The sequence below is a fragment of the Thermobia domestica genome, chromosome 7 (assembly GCF_964235325.1).
Source record: "Thermobia domestica chromosome 7, izTheDome1.hap1.1, whole genome shotgun sequence".
Taxonomy (NCBI): Eukaryota; Metazoa; Arthropoda; class Insecta; order Zygentoma; family Lepismatidae; genus Thermobia; species Thermobia domestica.
Window position 1 is genome coordinate 224,642,849 of NC_137460.1, and position 25,858 is coordinate 224,668,706.

The window sequence follows — 25,858 nt, forward strand, 5'->3', positions numbered from 1 at the left end:
ATATATTATATTAAATTCATTTTTAAATACATATTTTAAGGGGAGTGTGGATCATAATTCTTACGAAAATCGAATCATGTAATAACTACTTAAACAATTAAGATTATATGTATACTTGCATGATTATCAACAGTAAGCCTCCCAAGGATCTTAAGATATTAAATTGATATACTGTAAGGGAAAGCGGGATCTCGTATTTTATGCAAAAATTTACTTGTGACCTGTAAAAATAGTGACACTTTCGATGTTGTTTAAGGTTTAGAAAATGAAATTAAATATTTCAGTTTTACGTCTGACGATTATGTCATGCGGGCTAAAGGAGACGGTGATGACAAGAAATGAAGGAAACGGTGGAATGATGGAAGTGGGAAAAACGGGAGAACCCCGAGAAAACCCATGCACACGATACTTGTCCACCACAAAGTCTGCTGGCACGAGCTGGGATCGAACCAGGGACCCGACGCACCAGAGATGAACGCTCTACCACTGAGCCACCGTGGCTCCTGTATGCTAAAGAAGACGGGTGTTTGTTGAAAGCGAATGGTTATATGAAAGTAATTGATGGAAGATAATGGGAGAGGAAAACGGGAGAAACACGAAAATCCCACAGCCACGATGTTGTCCACCACAAACTTATATGGCTGGGATCGAAACAAAGGTGGTCTCTAGCACCAAAGGTGAGCTGTCAACCTCTAAGCTTCCATGTTCGTTATTCTTCAACTATAGTTAAATCACCATCACAGGCCAGTATGTACTCCACTTATACATTATATTTAGGAGAGCGTGGAAGTGCACTCGTATGTGGTGCGTGGAGAGCCTAGTATAATACCAACTTTCGCCAAGTGGACTTTGTGGTGAACAGACACTTTGTGCGTGGGTTTTCTTAAGATTCTTCCTATTGCTCCCACTTTTTCATCCTATTATTTCATTTATTGTCATGTTCACCTTTTCTGTTAAAATCAGAGCATAATCGTGGAACGTTAGACTAAAAAATAAGTTATACAGTATTTCCATCTGTACAAGCGTATCTGCTATTTGTTGCTTTTATTTGATTTCTTAAAAATGATCTGACAAATCTATTGTCACTTCGTAAGTATGCGTATAGAAACAGCTTTTAGAACAAAACCCGTGTTATACAAGGTAATCGTGTATTATTTTATATTAATGTATTAGGTATATTTTCTTTATTTACTTTTAATTTAAGATGGCAACACTTTTGACGCGAAGGACTAGCTGAAATGGAATCGATATTATCTGATCGATTCTTCTTCCTACCGCTCTTCCATTCTGCTTTCCCTGCAATCCCCTCTTCGTAGTTTTTGATTCGGGGATTCTCCCCTTCACACGCTCCCTATATTCGATTCTCTCTATTTTTTTCTTTCTCAACGCTTCTCGCGCCCTCTTGCTGAAATCCCAACTACTAGGCGAGGCAGAGGGCAGCACGACGACGAAAAAAAACGAGAATCGGCGGAGTTTGATGTTTACTTGTTCCTTTCCGATGTTAGGATCAACGACATATATACGTCACTAAAGCTGCATGACGTCAAAATAGTAGATAACTGAAGAACACACAATGTCACAACTTTATAGAAAACAGCAACAATACACATATAGACTAAGTGAAGAAAAGAAAATGCCAAATCGCAGCGAACCAAAAGGACAAAGTTAAGTTCGTGTCTGTCAAACATCATTGTTCATAAAATATTTTTTATTTCTTGTTGAAACTTTTCTTTTCTTTTTCTTTTTTTTTTTTTGTTAACACTGTTCTTTCTTTACGAAATGCAAAATTGATTTATATGTCCTTCGTTTTACTTCTTTCGTTAAAAAAAATTTAAAAAAAAAAAAAACAAAAAAACAACGCTAGTCCAGAACTGTCGCCAGTTTTATTGTTGAATTTTCAATTTAACATATCGGAAAGAGCGAAGATAATGTATGAAAAGGAAAACGCTTTTTTTTTCATTTTCATTTTTTTTTTTTTTTTAGAAAGAATGAATTTAAATGTTTCACGAATCTAATTATCATATCAGTTAATGTTGAAAATAAGCCCACACTTTAAAGTTCTTGACTATAAATTATTTTACCTCGCTTTGAAACATCAATCATAAAAAATAATATTATGGTTTAGTTCCAATATATTTTAAGTAATTAGATTGTGTAGATTTAAAATATGAGGGGCACTTTATAATATTGTCTAACATCACTTTCGTTGCTTTAAATAATACTTTCATATATATTGTAGAGTGTTCCTTTCTTAGCTCATGTACAAATAATTGCTTACAAATTGATAATCGGTCTGCAAACGAATAAACAATAAAAGCGATTATTATTAATCTGAAAAGCACGCAGAAATCTGTGCTAGGTGGACATTCAGTAAAAATATAGTGAAACTTAAATAGACCTGATCTGATATGATGATGAGTTTAGCGTCCCTTTCAGCAGCGAGACTATGTGAGACGTGGAGCTAAAATCTAACATGAAATTTGAACCACATGGGCTTCTGCCAGGAATCGAATCCAGGTCTCCTATGTTAGAGGTAAGTATGCAAACCACTTAGCCATGAGGAAGTGGAAAACTTAAATAAGATACTATATATACACATATATATCTGTGTTCAATCAAATTAATTGTAGCAGTGTACTAGAATCAATAAAGGAAAGAACGAAAAGAAGCCACAGAATATATCAAAATAAATTAACTTATTTTGTTCGTGCAAATTGAAAATAAACACACACTCGTAACCAGGGCCGTGCCGTAAAAAATCAGCGCCCGGGAAAAATCATGAAGATAGCAACTGAACCAAGAAATATGACGATAATTCAAGTATATATGCCTATATCAAGCTAAACCTACTACTAGCAAATAGAAGAAGTATTGATGAAAGTTCAAGACCAGGACAATTTAATCATCAACTGGAACGCAGTAGTCGGCAAAAGCAAAGAAGAGAATGTAACTGAGAACTTCAGCCTAGCAGAACGGAATACGTGAGGCACACGACTATTTGAGTTATGCAAAAGTCATACTCTGACTGTAACAAATACTCTCTTCGAACAACCACTAAGAAGAAGAAACTCATGGACAAGACCAGTAGACAAAGAAAGATACCAAATAGACTATATACTGATCCGGCAAGCATTTAGAAATCAAGTGAAGAACAGTAAGTGTTACCCAGGTGCAGACGTTGACTCATACAATGATTTAGTTTTGATGAAGAGCGAATTCAGAGAAAAGAAGAAAAGAGTGGTAGCACCAAACAAAAGATGGAACACAGTCAAGCTAACAAGAGATGAAAACAAGAAAAGGGAATTTGCAACTGCGGCAGACAAAGATGACTAAGGTCTTTTAACGAGTAATGACATCAACTTGAAATGGGAAGCCATGAAAGCATGGATTAACGCAAAGCCGACGATCATATAGAAAAAGAAACAAGAACCCAATATAAACCCTGGATAATAGCATAAATATTGAAAATGATGGAGAAAAGAAGTCAGTTCAAGATAACAAACAAAAGAAAAGAATAAAGAAGGTGCAGAAATCACATCAACAGAGAAGTAAAGAAGGCCAGAGAAAACTGGATACACAATTTTTGCAAGGAAGTTAAGGAAAACATAGTCAAAGGTAATACAGAAACGACATATAGAAAAGTTGGAAAACAGTTCGGTGAGAAAAAGAAACGCAAAGATATTATCATAGACAAGGATAGAACAGCGCTAATAGAAGAGGAGCAGATAACAAGAAGATGGAAATAATACATTGAAGAACTCTACAAAGGAGACACAGTGAACGAAGAAGAGATATATAAGGAAGAAGACGTCGATGAAAATGAATTAGGACCATCAATTTTACAGTGCGAATTTGACAATGCTTTGGAGAAAATGCAACATGGTAAAGTCCCAGGAAAAGACCAAATATCAACAGAAGTGATTAAGAATCTCGAAATAGCAACAAAGAAGAAACTATTAATCTTATTAATGAAATGTACATCTCGGGAAAAATACCAAGAGACTTAGAGAAGAACATGTTGGTCCCTACCCCGAAGAGAAAAGACGCACGGGAATGCAAAGAACACTGAATGTTAAGTTTGCTTTCCCATCCATCAAAAATACTGTGCAAAATTATCGTACAACGAATAGCAGGGAAAATCGAAGAACGGCTATCGGAGGACCAGTGTGGATTCAGCAAATAAAGGGGAACAAGGAAAGCAAAACTGTGTCTATGATTGATCATGGAACAGCACATCAAAATAAACAAACCAATTGTGATGGCATTCGTAGATAAACAAAAAGACGTAAGTTCTAGAATAGCACAGGCTAAACAAGCATTCAATAGGAAAAGAGGACTGTTAACATCAAGGAATGTGCCGTTGGACGTTCATCAACGATTTATTAAGACCCTGATATGGAGCGTGGCGCTTTAGGGATCAGAGACGTGAACATTGAGAAAAGCTGAAATATCCAAGGTGGAAACATTTGAAATGTGGTGTTGGCGCAGAATGCTGGACATATTATGGACCGAAAGGAAAAATAAAGAAGAAGTACTAAAGGAAATTAATGAAGGACGACAGATCATGACGATAATAGGGAAAAGAAGAAACAGTGTGTTTGGCTATCTTATTCTGTACTCCGATTGGATCACCGTGCTGATGGAGAGAAAGGCAGAAGGAAAACCAGGAAGAGGAAGACCAAGGTTAGAATATCTAGATGCAGTTACGAAGAAGAGAACTTACTGAAGTATAAAACAGCTCTCCAAGGGTGAGAAAAGTTTTAACATTTCCATTTTGCCCACCAACATATTGTTGAGATAATGAGAAGAAGGTATGCATAAGTACAGGGGATCTTATAGAACGAGTATGGCAGTCAGTCTACCTGTCTGTCAACAAGAAGTAGATATCGAAAAACATTTATCTTGGAATCAATTTATCGTCGCAAGAATAGGTTCCATCTCATTCACTAACTCTATATTCAAACCGAATGTCGTAGAAATTAACCATTTCCCCTTTCAACGTTGAACGCCACAGAACCGAAACGGTAACAGATAGTGACAAATGATTTTTCGGAATCGAGTCAAGAAAAACACACCTTCATCTGCATCTCTCTACTGAAACCGGAAGTGGTAGAAAATAGCTACTGCTTCCGATCTCAGTATTCATCTTCAAGGAGCAAAATCGGTAGGAGACAGCGACATTTTGGTGTATATTTAGCATCCAAGAATGGATTCTATCTTTCACGATAACTCTGTCGTAGAAATTAACCCTTTCTGGTCAATGTTGATCGCACAAAATAAAAACGGTCACAAATAGAGACAAATGGTTATCCTGGACCCGATGCAGCGTCTCAAGAATAGATACTACGAGGTGTATCCGGAAAGAAAGTACTATTTCGCATTTCCGCCACTGCTGCGCTGCGATCGGCGTTCCGCGCATGTGCGCTAGTCTTTTTTTGTCTGCTCTCAACTGACGCCATTTTGGTTGCTCTGCGTAGTGTTGTCTGTTTACAGCGCAAGTTTAAAATGTCTAAGACAATTGACGATCCCGCCGACTGTGAGATTCGTTCGGTAATTCGATTTTTAAACGCAAAGAATGTGAAACCGGCAGAAATTCATCATCAAATTAAAGATGTTTATGGTGAAAACGCAATGACTGATGGAATGGTGAGAAACTGCATAAGGATGTTTAATGGGGGTCAAACTAATGTTCACGATGAGCCCCGCAGTGGTCGGGCTTCTCTTGCCAACGATGATTTGGTGAAAATCGATGAAAAAATCCGTGAGAACAGACGTTTCACTATGGCAACGCTTTCAGGCGAATTCCCGACGATGTGAAACTCGTTGTGCAGGAATGGTTCTTATCACTGGCGGAATATAGTGTCAAACTCACTGGCGGCATCGTTCTGTGAGGAAAGACTAGATCAGTTGATCCACCGCTACGACAGGTGCCTCAATTACGGTGGAAACTATGTGGAAAAGTAGTATAAGATATGCTCTTTCTTGTGACAATAAAATTTTCAAAAAAAAATGTTTCCTTTATTTTTTTCTAAAACGGTACTTACTTTCAGGATGTGCCTCGTATATTCACTTGATCTTTCTACTAGAGCCGGAAGTGTTAGAATTTTACTGCTACTTCTAGTTTCACTATGGATTTCCATAGGATAGAAACGGTGAGAGATATCGACAAATAGATTTATGCAATCGATTAAGCATCCGAAGAACATGTTTCATCTCCGACTTTATTTTTCTATTACAAGCGGAAGTTGTAGAAATCTATTATCACTTCCGGTTTGTTGGAATGTTAATCTTCATATAAGAAAAATGATAAGAGCAAAAATCTACTTCTCGATATAGCATTAACATCCCAAGCGTAAGTCCCGTCCGCTTTTAGTGGGCCCGCTTTTGCGTAATCGCTAACGTTCTCTTCTTTGGTGCGAGCGGTCCCGGGTTCGATTCGTAGTGAGAATACTCGGTACGAAAAAGTGCAAAAGCTTTTTCAGGCTAGCTATCTTGAGTGAGATTCAAATCAAGTGAATGATGATGGAAGAAATGGTGGAATGAGAATATGGGAGAAAATGGGAGTACTCCGAGAAAACCCACGAACACAATGTTGCCCATCACTAAACTTATTTGGTTGGGGGATCGAACCCGGATCCCCGCACCAGAGGTAATCGTTCTATCACACTGAGCTACCGTGCCCCCATCCCTCGTTAAGGAGAATAGAAATACCTATAAGATTTCTGTATGGTTTCAGTGGGATGTGCCTGTCATGAAACAATCTGCTGACAAAAATGAATCCTGATATCCCGAAACTTGAAAGTCTAGGATGTCCAGAGAAAGGTTTAGTGCTACGTTGGAAGAAGATGGCGCGACAAAACCTTATTATCCCTAATCTATTATTTATTTATTTATTTATTTATTGAAATTGAGTGTCCCCTTCGGCACAAAGGCTATATGAGACGTGCGCCTACAGTTTAAGGAGGAATCTAAACCACCGTAATAGTTCAAATTTCAATTTTCTCTCGCTGGGAATCAAACCTGAAGCCACGTTCGTCAAAGGTGCGCACGCTAGCTGCTATACTAGCGGGAATTGCAATTTCTTTATTTTCATATAATATTGTAATAGAAGAGATAAGTTCCGTTACAGAGTACGTATTGGAGATACATCGTTGGCAGTGTTTACAATTGCAAGTATTACGACAGAATTTCAATTTTTTGTAATCATTGACTCCAAGTATAATAAGGTGCATCCCTACAATTATGGTTATATACAAATCTAAGGAGTATCTGAAATGTCAGCTATTTCTGCGAGAGCCTTATATACAGGAAAGTACGGTACACAAAAGTTCCCATTCATTTCTATACAAATTGAAATGGAGGTAGGAGTGTATTCACAGGTGCCACTGTGGCTTAGTGGTAGAACGTTCACGGCTGGTGCATGCAGGGCCGTGCCGTGGAAAATCAGCACCCGGGACAAGAGTATACGACGGCCAAGCAATTTCTCCTATCTTTTTTTTCTTTTTTCTCCCGAATTTTTCGCCTCCTTACTTCAGCACCCGGGGCCGTCGCTCCGCTAGCCCCTTTCCCCACGACACGGCCCTGAGTGCATGTGGTCCTTGGTTCGATCCCAGCTCGTGCTAAGTGAACTATTTGTTGAACAAACACCATGTGCGTGGGTTTTCTCGGGGTTCTCCCGTTTCCTTCCACTTTTTTCATTGTATCATTTCATTTATTTCTCATCATCATCGTCTCCTTTAGCCTAGTCGGCATCAGTACCGTGCCGTAGGGGAAAACGAGCAGGGTGACGGCCCCGGGCGCCGAAGTGAGAGGACGCAAAATTTAAGGAGAGAAAGGAAAAATTACTTTGAATATAGGTATGGAGCGTCGTCATATACTTTCGCCCCGGGCGCTGATTTTACACGGTACGGCAATGGCTGGTATATTCCAGGGACGTAAAACTTAAAGATTCATTTCATTTTTCATTTACGAGCGTATTCACTCAATTATAGCACATTCTTATATTATGCGAGTAAAATAACGAATGACAATCTTATGTTATTCAAATCCTCCCTCTTGACCAAGACCTATTAAGCCCCAAAATAACTAATCGATCTCAAACGAGAGGTTAGTTCTGAAGTATTTCTTCTAAGTTTGTTCTTTGTTAAGTCTTCTGAGCAGACTAAGATCTTTAACTAGTCGATGATCCAAGGTTCCTGTTTAACACAGACAGCTCAACAAGGTTATATAGGTGTAGGAGTAATTATTGTTCCCGCCCGCCTACCTCTTCCTCTAAGAACATACACTTGGTGTTTGTTATTGTTGTTGTTGTTGTTGTTTAAGCCAACAAAATTATCTTTTGTTGTACGCAAAAGCATTCGAGAGGAAATTTTAATTATTTAATGCTTGTTCATACGTATACACAGACATACAAACACATTCTCACAAACATAAACAAAACTTCTCCCTTCTCGTTAACGGTAGTTAGTAAACAAATGAATGTGTGTTGTAATTGTGTGAGTGCATATAACCATTTACCAAAACAGGTAATTAAAGTGATATCAAATTTCTAATCTTGTTAATTTCGCCACTGTTTTAATCATTGTTTTATTTATTTATTTTTTTTTTTAAGTTTTTCCTTTGGTGAAATATGGTTTCCACTATCTAACAGAAATTTCTTTCCTGCATCATAGAACAAAAATCTGTTTTTGCCACACTACCTCTTCGCCATAGCGTTTGTGTTTTTTTATTATTATTATTACTATTTTCCCCCCATTGACAAGAGCTTTAATGAGAAGAAAAACCACAACCATAATTACAGAAACTAATGACCATCTAGAGTTTGTGGTTGCATTTTTAGCTCCTTCCATACGATCGCGCTTTATATATATATATATATAGCTACATAGTAGGCTTTAACTTGCTATCCGCTTAATTGTGTGCAATAATGACATCAGTTGGCAATCCTGCGTAAAGTTGTAATTAACGCGGGAAAACGGAAAAGATGGAGGGAAAGGATGTGGTTAGAGTTGTTCTCAAGTAGTCCTTATGTCTCATATTCTCTCTCTCTCTCTCTTTCTCTTTTACCAATTTCCTTTCCCTTTCCTTGCCCTTATACATTCATTTGATTCTGCTTACTTAGCTAAACTGTCGAGAAGCAATTTTGCTTTTATCCTACTGTATATGTAGCAATTCTGGTATTGCTATGATTTTTTCTTGACTTTTTAATTTCGCATTTCTCTCTCTTTGGCTATGAATTTCTTTTCTTTTTTCTTCTCTCTTTTGTCTATGAAGTTGGAGAGAAGCAAAGTTTCCACTTAACAGTTAAGGATAAGTTTTACGACTACCGATTTTTTGGACGATAATTTGAGTAAGATTTTTCGTAATAGAATTTTGAAGTGAAATTAGGAAAAAACTGATGAAAGTGAAAGGAAAACTTATCGGGAATGGTAGCTTCTAATTAATTTTTTTCTTCTAATAAGAATACAATAGACTTTGCCCGGTACACTAAGAGTTTTTAATGCTAATCAACTTTCAGAATGGTCTATCGTTATTTGAAGAAATCAATTATTAAACTTAAGAAAACTTTAATGTTTTATATTTAAGATTTTTAGTCTATTGTTAGTGATCTCAGAACAAATATTTCTCTCTACTGTATTTATCCGTAAAAGTAAAACGAGCGAAAAGTTACACTATCAAAGTATGCCATGTATAGATCTATCTTACCTATAAGATAATTATATCTATCTATCTAAATAAATTAATAATGAATATAAATTGCCGTTACGCTGGACCTCACATTCATAATGATTAAAAAGTTGCGAACCTTTCAGGGTAATAATAATAATAATAATAATAATAATAATAATAATAATAATAATAATAATAATAATAATAATAATAATAATAATAATAATAATAATAATGTCTAGTAGCATATCACTGCAATCTTGTAACTAAAACCTCTTACGTACATAAAATATGCACATAAATGTCTGTTTCTTACATTTTACTTTTATAATACAGTAAACGTAATGATAATCAATTTTTCTTCGTGATTTGTTTCTTGCTCTTTTTGTAAAGTGGTCAAAGTAAACTGCTATTGTTAGTTTTCAAAAGGCATCAAAATTCTACAAATACTGAATTTCAATAACAATACATATGAGGTACATTGTTCACATATATTTTTTTTTTTCAGAATAGTAGTAATGCTACCAAAATGTTCTACAAACCTCTACTAAATTAATGGATAAACTTTGTAAAAATAATCTAGGGACCTCTTCCTAATAATGAATAAAAACAATTCATTGGATACATTAAAATTGTCCAGACTCCTTTGGGCAGAAAGTATAGAGGTGAAGGCCCAACAATTTTTGTACTGGTCTTCAGTTTAGTCGAACTTCAGCGACAGACAAATTTGGGTCTTGAAACTTAATAATTTTGGTGTAAATACTTAAACTGCAATTACTGAATTCAACATAATGTGCTATACCAAACTTGATTTACAAAAACATTTGGAAGGAATTACCAAATATTTTGACTACAGGTACTAAACTCAAAATAATACACATAGTACTCCATAAGAAGGACATGATGAAGTAATTTGCTATGACAAGCCAGTGTACAAAGTGATCATAGAAGTGTCGTAAAGCTGTGTAGTACACAATGCATCAATTTTATGTCATATAAAGTGTTTTTCTACTCTCCTAGTTTAAGTGTATATCTACCCTCTCTGACGCGCCTGCTTGCGGACTCGGACTCAACTCCTCGTTGACACACCTGCTGGATTCCTGCCCTGACTCAGTTAGATAACATTCGTGCTTTTTATTGCCAACCTACCACAAGTTTGTTCGTGTTTTATGCGCTGTAGTTTTGCCTGGTAGAAATGAGCGAAAGCCAGGAAAACCTCACTCTGGATCACTGGCCTGAAAAAGCTTTCACACTTTTTCAACCAAGTATACCCACCGGGAATCGAACCCGGGACTACTTGCACCACTGAACCACCTGTGTTTCATAAAATTATAGTTATATATGTACTTTGTTTCATTTATTTTAAAGTAAAGAAATAATCGAAAACTGCTTTTCACTTCGCTTTAAGTTAAAAAAAAAGAAGTAATAACACATTTCCAACATTGTTTTAATATTTAAAAATGGTTTTGCAAACATAACAAATCCTTCTATTTTTTTTCCTCGCCTCTATATTAACGAAAAAATAACAAAAGACATCTTTTTAATTACTTCCTATAATGGACTCCCATTAGTCGCCATTTTATCTGTTGTGTCATTTCATCTCTTTACTTTCGTCTCTTGAAAAGGAAATATTTATATTCATTTTTCATTGGAATAAGTTTTCATTTCTTTGTTTGAGATCTAAAAAGAAAAGTTTTCTTAAAAGGACAAAAAAGGGTTTTGTTTTATTTAAAGCAAAAAAGATATCTTTTCACATTTCTAGCTTTTATCTTGATTTTTCGTCTGTCATTTGTTAAATTACAGAAAGGAGAATTCTTGTGAGTGGTGCTATTTAATCAGGACAGACTAAAACTAACGGTTGATTTATTTTGTCTTCTGATGATTTATTTTCTTTTGTTATAATTGGCAATCTTTTGTCTTCTTGGTTAGATATTTCTTTTTAAAAACTTTAACGAAATAGGAATCAATACAATTGAGCAATGCAGTGTATTGTTTATGTACTGTACAGGGTATAATTGAGTAGCTCGGGGAAGACAATGATAAGCGCCACTTTCAGTGAAATTGAGTTATTAAATGGAATGAGTTGAGATTGTAAGACAGAACAGTATGTAGATAGTTTAGTTTCAGAAATGGACCTACAGATGGCAGGGGAAGCTTGTTTAATATGTATCATTCCATTACATTGCATGGGAATATTGAACTTTCTTTTCTAGTTTACTCGAAAGTCAGAAAAATGTGACTTAGCATTGTCTTCCGCCGAGCCATTCAGTTCACAAATGTACGTGTATTGACAAGTGATGGAATTACATTGTGATTATTGTAATCTCAGTTGACGTTTGGACCTACTTAATTTTCTGGTAATATACGCATTTTTTGTATTGAGCATTAGAAGTCAGGTTGCACTTATTTTTAAGAGGTTTCTGTGGATATATTGTCATTATTACACTGTGCAACAAAGGGCATGGGCGGATAAATATAGTGAAATGGCCCCAGATGAATCTTGGAATGACAAGTGGGTGTTATGTAGGTATCCCCAAGATACATTAATCCCTCATGTTTCAAACCTCAACTCTATTGGTTCATGAGAAATGGTGCAACATCGGAAAAGTGCGATTAATTTATTTCTCAAGAATGGCTCGATCGATTTAGTTCAAACTTGGATGTATGTATAGGTGTATACAAGGGTTTTGTCTGAAAAAAATTAACAGTTCCCCTTGATCATTTTCCCCCTGAGAACAATCAATTCAATATTTTGAGCTCCTTTTGACCAATGATGGGTCGCTTTAACCCTAGAATTACATATTTTTTTTATATATCCAAAATTGTATCCCGGGTACGCCATGGTCAAAATGGGCCAAAACCAATCATATCACACCTATAAGGGAGCAATTGCTATAAGAACAGCTATTGATGTAGCTTTTGCATATTTGCCATGTGAATGAATGAGAAAAGTCACTTGAAAAGCGCCAAACTCATTGAGGCCCCATTTGATGGCCCCCATTCCTAGTTTGGGATATAATGAAACTGTTGATATTTAACAATTTATTTGGAAATGAACATCCTTATCACTTTAAAACAAACACGAAACAATGAATCTTTGTGATTGTGTAAATTTGTCGCGAAAAAAGGAATACTGACAGCCAGGAGCGTCTGTTGTGATTTTTCTTGAGGGGCAAGACTCCCCATCTACATAAGACTTGTAAGTTTTTTATTAGTAAATTAGTAGTCAATGGATTAAAATATAGACGCTGTAAAACTTACGTTGAGGACAAAGGTTATGAAGTTCCTATGCCTGCATTTAAAGGAAAAAATTACAAATGTCCACTGCAGAAACAAATAATGCTAGATTTGTTACAAGAATTCGTTGGGTAGTGGAAGTTACACATGGAATGCTGAAAGAAAAGTATCGCCTGTTGGATGAAATATTTGACATTGAAGTGATAACTAGTATCAGCCCGTATTATAGAATTGCTAGTTCTCTACACAATAAATTCTCCATTCGTGTGACATCAGATGAAAACCACTTCGCAATCATGAAATCTGCGAAAACTTCAGGAAACGAAAACATCTTTGCAGCCTTTGTTAACAGAAGAAATTGCGAACAAGAGAACTTCCGTTTACATCTATTTCTTCACAGGATCTTTAGGATTTTCCTCGAATGACGAAAGATATTTGAAAGGATTGTTTTGTGGATCCTTCCAATATAAACAGGCAATATGTTATTTGGCTGAAATGTTGGATGAAAGAGGTAATATTAATGTGCAGTATGTTAAAGATAACGACAAGATATTGAAAACGACAGCGCATTCAAGACATACGCAAAGCAAGATACAAATTCTTCATCTAAAATCAACTACAGAAGGTTACAAAAGTGTCATTAGGTATTATTGCGACTGTGCAAATGGATTGCGAACAGTTGGCTCTTGCTCCCATGTTGCAGCCATTATTTATTACCTAAGTTATGGAAAATATTTGTCGAGGATGCCAAAATCAGCACAAACATTGAGCAAAATATTCGATCACGACAACATTTGTGTGGTTATAAGTGAAAACAGTGACAAGGACTAAATGCGTACTACAATGTCACTTTCATCCTTATTTGATTCACACATTGAAATACTTGCACTTATTACATGTAACTTACTTTCCGTTTGCATTATATTTTCTTCTGTTTTTCGGATGAAATGTGCCATTTATTTAAATGTTGAAGTTTTCACTACTCTACTTCTTATCCCCATAACCCCTCTCTCAGTTCCTATGGGAGACACTGCAAGAGAGGTTGCATTACATTATGTTGTTGATGATGGTTATTCTCTTTGCAGTTGAGGTTATTTCTCTTTGATTGGACACTGTCGGTATAGATAACAATGATTTTTTTTTATATGAACATTCACACTGAAACTTCAGGCATCCTCAAATGAAATACTTACGGAGGTCTAATGGCAGTTTTAACCTCATATTTCATGATTCACATGAAATAAACACCAATATCAACAGTTTCAGTTTGGCTCAAAATGGGGATGGGGACGCCACAAGCTATCAAATGGGGCCTCAGTAAGTTTGACGGTTTTCAGGTGTGATTTCTCATTCAAATACGTACCAAATATGCAAAAGATACATCAATAGCTGTTCTTATAGCAATTGCTCCCTTATAGGTGAGATATGGTTGGTTTTGGCCCACTTTGACCATGGCGTACCCGGGATACAATTTTGGATAAAATATATGTGATTCTAGGGTTAAAACGACATCTAAAATTTATTTTGTCATAATTGTGCTCATAGACCATTGTAAGTCAAAAGAGGCTCAAAATATTGAATCGATTTTTTTCAGAAGGAAAATGGTCGGGGGTTTAATTTTTCAGACAAAACCCTTCTATACACCTATACATACACCCAAGTTTGAACAAAATCGATCGAGCCATTCTTGAGAAATTAAATTAATCTCACTTTTCCGATTTTGCGCCATTTCTCATGAACCAATAAGAGTTAAGGTTTGAAAGTGAGAGATTAATGTATCTTGGGGGTATCTACATAGTGAAATAAGTATAGTAAAATGACCCCAGATGAATCTCGGGGGGGAGGGCACTTGTCGTCCCAAGAATCATCTAAGGCCATTTCACTGCACTTATCCACCCACATCCTTTAAACGTTTTGTTGCGTCCTTCAAATGAAATTATGAAACTTTAGCAAAATGAAAGGTGCTGAATTCATTGGTGGGAACCAAAATGTTCCACATTAGGCTAGGAAAACATATTACATTATTATAAAATTTTGTTGACTTATCTTTTAAAATATTTTCTTTGGACGCTTACACTTGTAGACATATGGAATCTTTCTGACGATAGACGAGCAATACTTAGTAAGTGTACTTCATTCCATTTTCCACTATAACGCTTTACGAATGTAGTAATGTCTTGATGAAACCGTTCTCCGTGTTCATCACTTGCTGCGCCAAGATTCTGAGGGAAAAAGTCAAGATATGGGTTCAAAAAGTATAATTTTAATGACATGTTGCATCTCATTAATTGAAAACTGTGCACCATGTCACTAACAATAGCTTCATAATTTGCCACCTCTACATTTCCAAGAAAACCTTAACATACCGATTTATATGACAGCCAAGCCAATTTCCCAGCTTAAGAGAATTTAGTTTCGAAGTATTCTTGTATGACTGTTTTAATCTGTAGACCAACAAATACTTATTTAATTTTTTGCCTAATTTAAGTTTGAGAATTTCTGCTTAAGGTGCATGAAAGCAATACCTTCTTTATCTAGTACTTTCATATAAATCTTCATCAACCCTAGCTTAATATGTAATAGTGGCAAAAATACATCTTGAGGGTTCACAATTGGTTTACGAGATATGTTCTTAGTGCATGAAAGAAACATATACTTATTTCAGTTTTTGAACTTCTGCATCTAGATTTGCATATTAATTTATTTTCTTGTCTGTGGACATTGCGACTTCGTACCACATGCCAGTCGACGGTTATTCAAAGTTGCCGCACAGTTGACATCAGACTGGCAGTTAGTGCTAGGTCACAAGTAAGAGGCGCTACTGTGTACCCATTATATGACTAGTCACTTGAAATTTCAAATATATCACTGAATTTACTGTCCATACATTCCTGTATGTGATGATGCGCATGAAAGAATACTACTTTTATCTTAAAAGATTGACAAGAAAATCTACTGCTAATATACTCATATATTACTCATTATTTCCTCTGAGAATTTCAGTTATACTTTCAGGTAGGAAATTCTGTGGAATTATTGATGCCTTTTTTTGTTTCTATAAATAATTTTAAACATTCTTTCATCTTCAAATGACGGAGAAACAGGCCTGTATAAGTGTTCCACTTAAACTAGCGTCGCTATCACGTGCTTTCACAAACGCTCACATGCACACACCGTCAGAGAGAGAGAGAGAGAGAGAGAGAGAGAGAGAGATAAAGGAATGTCGCAGTAGATCCCAAAAGGCTCCTAATAACACTATGGGAATAGCAGCCATGTTAAGATAATTTGCTGTGGTCTGGATGATATTCTGCAGGGACTGAACTCTACAGTCACTCAGTAGAACAGGCAAGTATACCTCATTCACAAAAACAAGCGAATTTTCGTGCAAGTAGAAAATGGCACACTGACGTCTGCACAAGATCCTTCAGTGTCTGTCTGGATTGTCTTCCTATAGTCTTTCTTTCTTCTCTTCTAATTGGTTAAAGGAAGCAGCGAATAAATATTAAATAAATCGTCATTTTTTTGTTGACTATTTACCTGATTCTATATGAGGTCTCCCTTTTTAATAACACGGCTATATGAGAGCTTTTGTGTCTATAATTCAGCGTAGAACCCGAAATGCAGGTTTACTTAGCGGGAATGTTTGGAGGATTTTTTTTTTGGTTTAACGTTCTACGATTATAGTCTGAGGCTAAGAGAAAGAGTGATAACATTAGTGAACAAAGTGGTGGAAAAAAGAAAGTGAAAGGGATATGAGAGAAAACCGAGAAAATCAACATACAGTGTTTGTCAAGGAGAGAGTTCACCTTGGCACGAGTTGGGATCGAACCAAGGATAACATACAGCAGATATGAAAGCTCTACCATTGAGCCACAAAGGTGTTCTTTCGGAGATTTAAAAAAAACAATTTATACATCAGTTACACCTCAAGATATAAGAACACACACAAATTACCAGTGTATTTTTCAATTCAAATTAAGGATCGTAGCTTAGGTCTCAGCTTGCGTATTTAATACTGTATTCCCTAGCTACTAAATGAGGAAATTCTCTTGTAATGCGAGATGGTGTGGTGAGGAACGGCCTATACCAGGGGTGGGGACCTTTTTTGTTTTAACCCTTATGATACCAAGAGGGGGGTTCGTTGAACCTACAGCCAATTATGTTGTGAAATGTGCTTCTCTGCGTGGACAAAAAAAAAAAAAAAAAAAAAAAAAACTGAAAAATTAACATTGTGTAATGGTATGTTAATAAAAGAATTCTGTTTGATTTTGCTCTAAACGGGTTCTCGTTTATTTCCTATGGGGCAATAATGCAAACTGGGTTCAACATCCCCCTTCCCCTTGGTGGCACATGTTACCTTTTTCTCGTTATGACTTAAGATATCGTTGCTGCTTGGTGTTTTTGTTTTCTGCTACAAATAAACATTGGCATGTCTTAGCCTGACAACATTAATGTTTTGCAACACTGAAGGTCTTGGCAACACTGATGATTGTCACATTGTTGAACGTGGTCGGAGATTTTGCAGTACTGGAAAGAGAACTAATATTTTGAACATCCAGCGAGTTAGATGTTTTGATTTATAGCATTGCAGTGTTTTCGTAGCTTCAGTGTTAATATTCTGAAGTCGAATAGTGTATCCTAAAATAACCTATTTATAGCCTAAAATAATATAACCTATTTGTATAACCTACATGTATAATTTCATTTACAATGATGATGATGATTGTGATGATGTGGTGTTCTACCTGAATGTCCCTGGGCGAGATGAACCCATGGAGGTTTGCCATTTCCTTCCATGGGATGATTATGACGTTCAGAGGACGAGACCTAGAGTTTAACGTGGGTTCCAAACCACTTGTGTAATCGAACCCGGGACCCCTTGATTGCAAGGCGACGACCTTAATCACTCATCCACCGGGGACACTATTTCATTTATAACTGATTATTTAATAAAACATCTGAGAATTTAATTTGAAAATGAATTTTCCTCTATGGGTTCAACGATACCCCCCCTCTTGTTACGCTACGCTATAGAAAACAGCTTGGTATCGCAAGGGTTAAATGCCACATTGATAATGCCCATTACCCAAGATAATTTTGAACATACCTATATTTTTAGTTATTTTACAGTTATTAGTTCCGTTAATAATATACATGAAAATGTAAAAAAAAAAAAAAAACTACTATATAACAATTCATATATTATTTGATATATATGAGTATAATTCTGAACTTCAGAATTAAACTTCTCGTACACAATATTTCATAATTCTTATTTAATTTAACATGTTTCACAAAAGACCCAGAAGGTCGTGCTTTATAGGTCTGAATGCCGCAGGTTCCACACCCCTGGCCTATATTATGAAAATTAAAATTGCATGTTGGAGCTCCCTAGTGGCTAAGCGGTTAGCATACGCGCCTTTGACGTGGGAGACCCGGGTTTGTTTCCCGCCGGGAGCTCATTTGGTTCGGATACCATCACGTTAGTCAGTAGGTCCACGTCTCATATAGCCTCGCTGCTGAAAGGGACACTATACTAAAAATCAACTCAATTCAAAATTGCACGATGGTCTGTGCACCTACCAACTACCAAGTCCCTATCGTGGTTTGGAGCTCATTCTAATATTGGATTCCGTTCTTCATAATCTGCGTCAATCTGCACTTCTTCTAAGAATAATAAAACACAAGTTGCAATATTATAACCTCATAGGATTACAATATACGCTAAGAAACGTAGATTATATCGTGTTTCATAAATCAAACAGGTTGGTTGGCAGTAAGGGCTATGTGAGTCATACACCTATTATTTAACATTGAATATGGTTATGGAGATTCTATTAGTAACTGAACCTGGGTCTCGTACGCCAAAAGTGCAAATTCTAATCACATAGCCACTCCTTAATACAGATGGTTTTTGCTTTAGTATATGCATGCATGATCGATGTGCATTTATTTTCATACACTTGAAAGTAAAACAGTTTCTTCAATAGAACACATAAATATAACGAAAAAACACATTTAATAATAGTGAAAACCTAAATGGCTAACTGCAAGTTACAATAAGAGGTATATTGTAATTAGAAAATAAATTCTTCTATCTTAGTTAAATATATACAGGGCTGGATTTACGCGTGGTGCACCGAAGCACATGCACCCCCCGTTCACTGTAAATATACACTATCTAGAATGAGAACCTAGCAGTGAAAAAGCAACATTTTCCGAAACTTTCTGCTGTCATTTGTCCATTTGAGGCTTAAAAGAAAGCTTAGTTTTGCAAAAGCAATAGTTTAAGTAGATTTTCTGAAGGTTGAAGGAAAAGGATTCACTGAACAAAGTAAAATCTCTCATTCACACCACAGATGCCTAAAGACATTTAAAAACATAAAAATTTAAATCAAATGTAGTGGTAGTTATTGGTGCACCCCCGTTCAATAAATCCTGGATCCTGCCCGATATATATATATATATATATATATATATATATATATATATATATATATATATATATATTATAAAATTGAAAGTGACTATGTTTGTGACTCTTAATCTCTTGAACCGACCGACCGATCTCGATCAAATTTTCAACGTAGATGCAGTTCTGACCTGGGAGTGTAGCTATTTACTTTGACGATAAAAACCTAGGGGAGGGGAACATAGAAAAAAATAAGTAAAACTTAATAACTCTTGAATCACCCGACCGATTTTGATCAAATTTTCAATACAGATGAGGTTCGGAACTGGGATGGTCTTTACCATTTCACTTTGACGGAGCAACGTATTGAAGGGGATGGAGGGGGAAATATACAAAAATCAATAAATATAAAAATAAAAGTGACTGTGTTCGTGAATTAATTACTTTTGAACCATCCGATCGATCCCAATCAAATTTTCAACATCAAAGTCCAAACCTGAGTATTTTTTTTTTATCATTTCATTTGGACAGTAGATCTTAGGGGAGGGGGAAGAGAGGAGGAGAAATATATGGAAATAAATAAAACTTAATAACTCTTGAACCACCCGACCGATCTGAATCAAACTTTCAACATAGATAAAAGATGTTTTGTTCATTTCACTTTTACAGTGCAACGAAGGGGGAGGGGGAGATATATGTAAAAAAAACTAAAAATAAAAGTGACTGTCCTTGTTACTTCATCACGCTTAAACCACCTGACCGATCTTTAAAAAATTTTCAACATACATGAGGTTTGGGTCTGAGGTGTTTTTCTATCATTTCACTTTAACGCTAGAGCTATCTTGATCAAACTTTCAACATAGATAAGCTTCGAGCCTGTAATGTTTTTCGTTATTTCACTTTTACGGTGGAACCTAGGGGTGGGGGAGGGGGAGATATATATAAAAATAAATAAAACTTAATAACTCTTCAACCACTGGACCGATCTCGACCAAATTTTCAACCTAGATTAAGTTCAAACATGAGATGACTTTTGTCATATCATTTTGACGATGTAACTTAAAGGAGGGGAAAGACATTTACAAATGATCGAAAATGACCGATATTAGTGTCGAATCTATAGTTTTTGAGGTCGCTGAGATGAACAGTGACACTTCTGATGCCTCGTGTGGTATGTGTCTGTTTCCGCTCAAAACAATCTCTTCTTGCCCTTCTGCCTTTTTGAGTTTCTCTGCTAGACTACCACGAAACAGAGAGGAAAAATAAGCATAATCTCAAGACATTGTTACTATTAGTAGTAGTTAATTCTTGTTAAAGATTCCTACTTTTTAAAGCTTCCCCGCTGTACGGACGAAACTGAAGGAATGAATAGGACCGTTTTAAAGATTCGTTTTTCGTGGTAGTCTGACAGTGCACCGACCATAAAGCGAGTGCAAAGAGAAGATTTCAAAATCTCACACATTTATGTCGCCATTTTACAAACGTACCGTTATTTGCCATCCTAGAAATTTTTAATAAAGTACAAAATGAACTGAGAGAGTATGAACTCTCCATCCCAGTTTTGCTGAGGGTTGTCTCAAACCTCAGAAGAGCGAAAAAGGGAAGAAATTCAGCTCCAAACTCAGAACTCCAGTGATGAAGTATGCTGAACACCACCGTGAAGACGAAAGACTTCAAGTTTCTGTGAGAACCTCTAAGCGAGCTTCTATGGACAGTGTACCAGCAAACTGGCTTCGGTGGCCTACGGACACAGCAAGTGTTATCGTACTTGTGCTATTGAGTTTTATATACAGGAAGTTAAAAAGAATCTCAATTTACTCTTTTGCTATTCAGTTTAATAAATTAAAAGTTAACATTTTACCAGTAACCTGTATTGCACCATTACTCTTGCATTGTTTTTAATCAAATAAACATCTAGAAGAAATCATCTTTACACAAGTGTTTCGGTTGGTTTCTCGTCCTGTTATCTATAATAATACGATCTATTCTTTTTCTTCATTTGCGCTAAATTGAAACAATATTGAACAAAATTTCAATACACTCTTCCACTCTTCTAAAACAAAAGATAAGACGAACGCTCTATGTACCCATTTGTTTTTTAGTTCGATATTAAGACAACTATATCATACATTGTACCTAGTGGATGGAAATGAAAATTAAATGAAATCTTTGAGTTTAATGTACAATGATTACCCATTTTAGGCCAAGGGAGATGGTGATTAAAGCAAGTGAATGATGATGGAAGAATCGGTGGAATGAGAAAGTGGGAGGAAACGGAAGTACCCCGAGAAAACCTACGAGCACGATGTTGTCCACCACAAACTTACTTGGGCGGGGATCGAACCAGGGACCCCAAGCACCAGAGCTAAGCGCTCTACCACTGAGACACCTTTCCCCCACCTATGGATTTGAATAACTAATATTCCCCTCCACCTCCACCTGACATTCATATTAATAGATGCACATTGATACGGAAAGCTTTATTATACTTACTCATCAATAATAAACAATTAATCTATTCTTGTGTTGATATTTTCGCTCACACATATTTACATTTATGAATAACTTTTGATATTTTCTTTTCCAATTTCAGGTGAGTGGACTGAATCGTTGATCCAATTTAAGATGTGTGAAGCCAGAATCTTAAACATAATTGGTGAGTAGTTATCATAAATGTTTTAAAAAACTGGAACATTGTGGATTTTTTACTTTAATTAGATTACAATAAAAATAATCGAGAGAGAGCGAGAGATAAAAAAAAGGCAATTACTATGTTTGCGGAGGATGTGTGCATTGTTTTCGGGCAAGCTTTCAGGCTAATAGGGAAATACCTTTTTTCTTTTTTTCTTTTTTTTTTTTTTTTTTTTTGAGAAAATACTAACAACTGCTCCAGTTTCAAGGGTGGTAATATTTATGTTTGTTTATTAGTAATAAATGTTATATTCTCATTTGTAATTACGTATGAACATTTATTTATACAGAGTGATTGGTAATTCGACGCATCCCTTACAAGGAATATTCTACAAGTACTTTGGAACATTTTCACCTATATGAACCAGGGGTCGCAAATCAATAGTTTCTGAGTAATTTCCACATGTGTGAAATTTGTCGCTAACGAGAGGTGCGTGAGAAAGTTTAACCCTGAGCCACTTCCAAATATCGTAGAAGGATGAAATGTTACATGTGTAACCCTGAGTACCTATGTAGGTCATGTGATAATGTACAGCTAGTAACTCTGTACCATTGCTGTGTTATAGGTCTGAACGTGAAGTATGGTGTAGGGTTCAAAAATTCCAAAATCCATTACTGCACCTCAGAAAGCAGAGTAACAACATCGCAGTACTCACCCCCAGGAAATGACTACATGTTTGAGAAGAGGTGGAACGAAGATGGTTGCCGGTCAACAGAAAAAGCGAACTGTGACGGATTTGATACCGAGGATCGTGCATCTGTCTGGCCAACATTCGAGCAGTGAACGGATGCGTTGTTTTCTAGAAGGCGGACTCCTTTTGTCAGCATGCCACGCTATGGGATTTCACAGAATCCCGCAAAGCACGCAGCAATGAGGCATAGTATATCCTGGTAATTGTGATACTCATTGCCTGGAAAACAAGTAGTAATACCCCATGCTGATCCCAAATAAATGTGATCAACATTTTGGTCGCTCAGAGTTGAACACAGACTTCCTTTAGTGGTGGTACGTCGACACACTGGCATTGGTTAGACTAGGTTTCCCTGGTTTTCTTCACTTCCACTAGGCGAAGGCCGAGATGGCATCTTCTAGAAAGCCAGAGTCAGTTCCTTCCCAAATCATAGACCCACATAAAACACCGATGTGACACGAAACTTGGAGGTCCGAAACCTTCCTTGAGCCATTCAATTTCCATAAATACACAAATAAATAAATAGCAATCGAATACAGCTTTGATAACTCAAAACAAAATTACTACCATTGCCGTACCAACTGCTACAATGACAATCTAATGTTATAAGCTCTACAAAGGTAAAAATGTAAACCTTGGAAAGTCATAATAAAATAACACATTTAGCACTGTAGCACTAACAAAAGCTTATGAAAAATAGAAACAGACCGTGGCATACTGACAAAAGGTGTCCGCCTCCTGGAAAACAACGCACCCGTTCATTGCTTAAATGTTGGCCAGACAGATGCACGACCCTGGTTATGAAATCCGACATGGTTCGCAGTTTCTCTTGACCGCACATCTTCATTCCACCTCTTCCCAAACCATGCAGTGGTTTCCTAGGAGTAAGTACTTCTACAATATTGTCACGCTGCTTTCTGAGGTGCAGTAATGGATTTTGGACCACTACACCTTACTTCATGTTCGGACCTATAACGCAGCAACGGTATAGAGTTACGAACTGTACATTATCACATGACCTACATAGTGCGCACGATCACACATGTAAAATTTCATAGCTCTACGATATGTGGACGTAAGTCAAGGTAAAATTTTATCGCGCAACTCTCGTTAGCCGTCAAATTTAAAAAATATCACACATGTGTGAATTACTGAGAAACTATTGATTTGCGACCCCCGGTTCATATAGGTGAAAATGTTCCAAACTACTTGTAGAATATACCCTTGTAAAGAATGCATTGAATTACCAATCACCCTGTATAATTTATTTTTGTAATTTGTAAATAATTGTTAATATTGTTGCAATATTCAATTTCCAAGAAAGCTGTATGCGCGGATCATTATTCTGAAAGTTTAGTTGTCTAAATTATATTTTCCCGCTATGCAATTAAGAGATTTCCTGAGTGTATGAATTCTAAAAATTTACTCTTTTTAAATGCTTGTTATTTAATCACCTTAGATGGTAACAGAGATATTTTATGCTTAAGCTGAGTAGTCTATGATTGATCCACTGACTTGTTAAGTTACGAAATATTATTACACTTCATTTTTTTTCTTTATTTTCGCGGTAAGCTAAAACAAATTCTGAGTTACAGAAAGCCAACAACCAGCATAGCATTTATGCCAACAATGTCTCTCCTATCACAATACATTTTGTAAATACTACTACTACTACTACTACTACTACTACTACTACTACTAATAATAATAATAATAATAATAATAATAATAAACTTATTTATTTAAATATACACACTAATAATATTAGAAGAAATGGTCACTCAGTGACAACGTTTCCCAACTGGTGTGCTCTGACACAGGATATGCCTCTTAGCCCCATGGCGTGTATCCTCAAGGAATTTGGCTTAGAAAACTTCTTTGTGTATTTACTCTGTCAGCCAGCGTATTTCATCCGTCCGAGAGTCACAAAATATGAAGAATTACTTGATTGATCACCTTTAATCTTGGTCACGATGTCATCATCATTATCATAGGTAATCTGCCATTATTGGGAGGTGACTTGCTGTAACTGAGAAGCTTCCATGCTCCACGATCTTTGCTAACACCTTCGTCTTCACGTATGACTTACCTGTTTTGATATCGTCCATCAATTGTAATCTGCTTCCTGCCACCATACCCTCCAGCACGTCCCTCATATTACAGTTTCTTTCCTAGCCAATGTCCCAAGCAGTTTCTTTTCCTCTTCTTAATAATATCTAAAATTGTTCTCTCCTTCACCACCATTTCTAACACCTCATTCGTTCTCATTATTTTTGAGTAATGCCCATGTTTCTGACCCATACAGTACAGTACTTCACGCGAAACATTTTATGAGTCCTTTTCTCAAGTCTCTGCTCGAGGTCTCACAAAATAATACTTTTTTCCTCTTAAAGGCTTCTTTCACCAATATTATCCTTGCTTTTATTTCGTGTTCACATTTCATATCATTACTGATAATAATACCCGGGTATCGAAAACTGGTCACTTGTTCTATTGTTTCCCTTCGTAAGTCAGGATGTAGAGGCTCAACAGTTGGGAATCGAGTTTGTTGATGAAGGCAATCCAGTTGAGCCCAAAATGTGCACAACCAATCACATGTCGGTTCCCAGTGTACTATACTATTAAATGCCCCTTTGTAATTTGCAACCCAATTGTACCTAAATATCGAGTTAGTTAAATACTATTCACTTTCTAATATAACCACTAAACTTCCTGTAGTATACACGTTACACTGCCACTTGTAAAAATATCATGCAATCTAGAAGTTTTGTAAGTCTCGAATTAACATGATACATTTTACTTTGAGCATGAAGCCTTTAATAATGAGTTAAATAAATTTTGGGACAGACTGTACCAGTGAATGGCAATGTGTGTTTCCCAAGATGTGTGTCGTTAGTCAAAAAAGGTTGGCAATCATTATTCAGTGATATAGTGCTCTGAGAGGCGTAGTTATTTCGATTACAGTCCCTATTAACTAGGGATGCGCACGAGACAAGATCTGAGGCTGTCTCGACTCGAAAATGTACTGTAAAAGTTATGTCTCGACTCGAAAAATGTATATTTTTCTATTGGAAGAACTGTGTCTCGACTCGAATGTTGTCAGGAAAGTTCTGTCTCGTTCCGTCTCTTGCGCATCCCTGCTATTAACTTGCGTCGA